At 35.8% G+C, this 4,619-nt stretch overlaps 1 pseudogene; it reads right to left on the bottom strand.

Annotated features, from left to right (window-relative positions):
* Positions 1 to 322: 322 nt before the first annotated feature.
* Positions 323 to 1,778, bottom strand: LOC145104488 (pyruvate dehydrogenase (acetyl-transferring) kinase, mitochondrial-like; annotated as a pseudogene).
* Between the last annotated feature and the right edge of the window lie 2,841 nt (positions 1,779 to 4,619).

Here is a 4,619-nt window from a genome sequence, read left to right as displayed (position 1 = left end):
ATTATTGTTAAGGTTATTTTGGTAAAAATAAAAAAGTTAAATAAATGAAGTAAGAAAACTAACATCTTTGGTTTGACCCAAGCGACAAGCCATGTCCATGGCTTGCAAATCAAGAGTTGGATTCCAATTACTTCCATAAAAAATGACTGTGTCAGATTGGTCCCCATCCCACCAGCTCTTGTACTCATCAAGAATACAATGATATCATTCCTACAACCTATTATGTTTTATGATTATGGTGGAATGGAATCAATGGCGGAGGAATGGAATGGAATGAGTGATCGTAGTCCTGCATCAAAACATTTATTTGAACTTACCATTTTTATCCTATTATCCGAATAGGAGGTGCGAGTTTCTCCAAATCCATAATTCGCTCTTCAACAGCACACAATGAATTTTTAACCAACTCAAACACCATCAAATGCAAATGTGTAGGGACATAACTGTCATTAACATGTCATAACATGAAATTTGATATCAAAAATCAAAATATCACGAATTGTTTAAAGAAACACATGACAACCTACGGGAATATGAAATCAGGATCACCATAGACCTTAACATCAGGTGCACTGCCATACTCACATAAACAAACAGATCTTGCATCTTCACTAGCATGCCTTTCTACTTCTACTGGAGACATTTTTGCATGTATGGAACCAATACGATCTGATGGTGGGTTTGGTTCATGTAATGCCACATGTTGACCTGAGATTTGATCGAATTTTATAGTAATTATAATAAGTAATAAGTAATAACCCATCCTACATGAATGAAAGAGTAGGAAGGAGTTTAGGATACTAACCAATTAGCATACGAATCCCAATTCTTGACATGTAAAAGCGATCTAGAAACTAGTGAATGTCATCGAGGTCTTTGTAATGAAGTTTTGGGTTAAGATCTTTCTTCAACTGTTGGACACCAAGAGCCATGGTAGGGACAACGTTATTGTGCCTCACCTTGATTAAATTAATCATTTTTGTGAAGTCTTGTTCGTCATTCATGTCTTTGATATCAGGAAAGGATCTAAGGTCATGAAAGGAATCCAGGTACCAATATCTCACCTTGCATGTCACAAACAGATGGAATCAATTTTTAATTTTGAATTCTTACACAATGATTTCCTACACACAACCGATTCAACAGTATATCAAGTGTTTGAAGCTTCCTAGAGTCCTAATCACTATACCATCAATTCATTTTAGGAATAGGAAAAAGGGAAAACTGTATCAATGTTCAAATACTGCAGCATTATATAATCCAACCCACCTTGCAATCATGAAGTCACGAGAACTCACCATATTTTCTAATCTCTTGGATCAATCATGAAGCATGATTTTTTACAATTTTTAGATACTCGTGAACTTCATGATCACAGATATTGAATAAGACAATTGAGCCATATTGAAAGACTACCATGTAGCTGCTTTCACTCCTACTTAAACTCGAACCCAAACCCTAAAAAAGAATAATCATCAAGAAGCTTCAGAAGTAGAAACTAGAAAACACTGAAATCATATGTAGCTTCAACTTCAAGATTCATAGATGTAGTGATGCTGGTGTGCTTCATTCCCTATTTCAATTTTAACATTTTAAGCACTAAAAGCTTGTATGAACCTAGTTGGGTGTTGTAATGCACATGTATCTCCAAAATGTTTCTTGCAAATAACTAAACATATAGCGAATGCAACAAAAATCTCTTGATCACATGAACAAAACAGACTTACAATATGCCCAGGCTTGTTGCTGCCAAACCACAATACAATGTAATTAGTCATGCGCGATGTAGGCCGGATAAAATTAAAATTGGGTTTGTTCTGTTCCACCAGACTTCTCAAATCCACACTACAATCAAATCACGCAATATTCACAACGAATGCAGTGATGAATATGAAAAATTAACCATTTTAAGCAGCAATTATCATACCTGGTAGAGAAGAAATAAGCCCTAATAGAAATGGGCGGCTTAACATCCCCATCAGTCACAAAATCATCGTCGGAATCCTCAACCTCTGCGCAGACAGCAGGTTCATCCCACTCTAGCGTATTAGCGACCGAAAACGATGGAGAGGAGGAGGAGGAAGGGACAAGGGAAATCAATCGAAGTAGGGACAATCGAGAGAAAAATGACACATGGTGGCAATATGGGAAGATAGTGATTGATTGTTATTACGATTTCAGTGAGATATACGAAGATCAGTGGGGATTGCTTATGATTCAGTGAGTCAGCTGATCGTTTTCCCCCCTTTGAAACTTTTGGAGACCTAATGAATATGAAAATGGTGAATTTCCCTCTTCAGTGACCTACGTCATGAGACAAAATTTGTTACAGCCATGGGAGATCTCTATGAAATCGCAGGTTGGGTTTTAGGTTAGAGAGAGAGAGAGAGAGAAAGATATATATATATATATATATATATATATATATATATATATATATAGAGAGAGAGAGAGAGACTTACCTAAAGTCGCAGGAGAAGAAGTGTTTGTGCATCAATGGAAGAGAGACGAAGATAAATCATGTTATATGGTCGCCAATTAGGGTTTTTTCATGTGGAGGATGTAGTTTGAGGTTTTCTACCGGAGAGAGCATGAGTTGTGTTGGATGAAGATAGAAGTGTTGGAGGCGCTGAAGGTGGGTGAAGATGAAGACCCTAGGGCTTCTTTCTTGCTAATTCGAAGAGGCGGGGGTTTTAATTTTTCAGATAGAATAGGCAGGGGTTTAATTCTTGGGGATTTCATTTCCCCCCTTAAAACATGTGTTTCATTAAAAAAAATACAAAGCAACACACTTACATGACACACATTTTATGATAGGCACCCTCCGTATTTCTTTTTTTTCTTTTCTGACACTAATTTTAGGGCACGCGCAAATGCGTGTCCTCTATCCTTCAAATTTTGGAAAACTGACATTATTTTTAGGACACGCAACGTATCGTAAATCAGTGTGTGTCGTTGTTTACGTGTCATTAAAGGGTTGTTTTCTAGTAGTGATTAGTTGTATATCAGGCTAACCATAATTAAACATAGGTGTATAGTATATGCTAGTTGTGGTTCGGCCCATATATTGTGCTAATCTCAGATATCGTATTTGACCTAAACTCTTGAGTTTGGGTTTCTATAGATTTCGTTGTATGATTCATATATATATATATATATATATATATATATATATATATATATATATATATATATACATATATATATATATATATATAAGTGTTTTCTCATCGAGGGATTGAGTTTATATATAACTCTACATCTGAAGTTTGTTTTTATGTTTTATTAATTCTTGTTTTGTACTTCAAGACTATCAAGTAAGGATCAACGAGGTAGGAAAAGTCGGAGGGCATGACCATTTTAGCATATGGCCATTTTGAAATCCAGCAACCCAAGCGACTAGTCTGTTCTTGACACATCTCTCGTAAGTAGTCTATCAATAGTGTAATTAATAATAATACTTTTATTTGTAGGTTTGAGAACAAACCTAGTCGGAGTATAAGCCCCTATGTTATAGTCGTAATTCCACATTCCTCGTGATCCATGGGTTTAGCCCAACATGAAGAACTATGGATCATAAGCCCACTTTATAAGAATGAATGATTTACCAAATTAATCCCATTTATTTAATTAGTCTCTTTTGATCACAAAATTAATTCCAAACTAATTCTTGATCAATACTAATTAAATAATATGATTTCATATTAATATATTAGAACTTATAATATATTAATAAATCATAAATATCCTATTCTCACAAAAGTCTATCCAAATTGTTCCGATGCCATGCAACCCAAATGGACCATGCTACTATCGGGTCAAGTACATACCAATAATAGTTATGGGCTTGGACACCTAATCTAATAGTCTCCCACTTGGATAAGTCTAATAACTATTATTGCAAGCATGACTCCAACCCGACTAGCAATCGTAGCTCTTAAAAGCCGCTGTCGAACTTTGACCTAGTCAATGACGTGTCCATTAGATAAGGGATCATATATTCCTCCATTCTAGATATCATATGGAATGAGACATTGATTATGATCATTCTCTCTGCCCATCTGTTGTTTCCTGATTTCCGATTTATGACGACCGACTAATTGAACAAATTAAATCAGTCCATGCCTGTTGTCATCACTAAATCATCGAGGGGCCCACAAACATTGCTTTTATCCACATGGGGTAAAAGAAACGGATAAACTTCGACCCAAATGCTCTCTTGTACTTACTCATCAAATTACACACAACGATATGTTTTATAACATCCAAGTTACTGGTGCATTTACATATGTCAATGTGCAACTGACTCGCAACTACAACTCACATGTCTCCGTTTCAAGAATATAAGATATTATCATCTCATGATCACTCGTGATAAAATTCATGAAATGATTCAAATGAGCGTGGGTTGAATCCAATACTCGAATCTTATTCCAGGAGCACTCATGAATACTGCAACCACCTTGTCCTAGACAAACTGCAGACCCATTCATGGCAGTCTTGCCTCAATACCTACTTCCAAAGTATGATCGACTGTGGATGGTTTGAATAACCTAGTTATTCGGGAAGTCAAAACATGCAAAGTGAAACACAATAATAATATTAATCCTATATGGCCC

The sequence above is a fragment of the Lactuca virosa genome, chromosome 4 (assembly GCF_052849685.1).
Source record: "Lactuca virosa cultivar CGN04683 chromosome 4, Lactuca_virosa_CGN04683_v6, whole genome shotgun sequence".
In the NCBI taxonomy this organism is placed as follows: Eukaryota; Viridiplantae; Streptophyta; class Magnoliopsida; order Asterales; family Asteraceae; genus Lactuca; species Lactuca virosa.
Note: the sequence above shows the minus strand (reverse complement) of the source record. Positions and strands in the feature narration are given on the sequence as shown.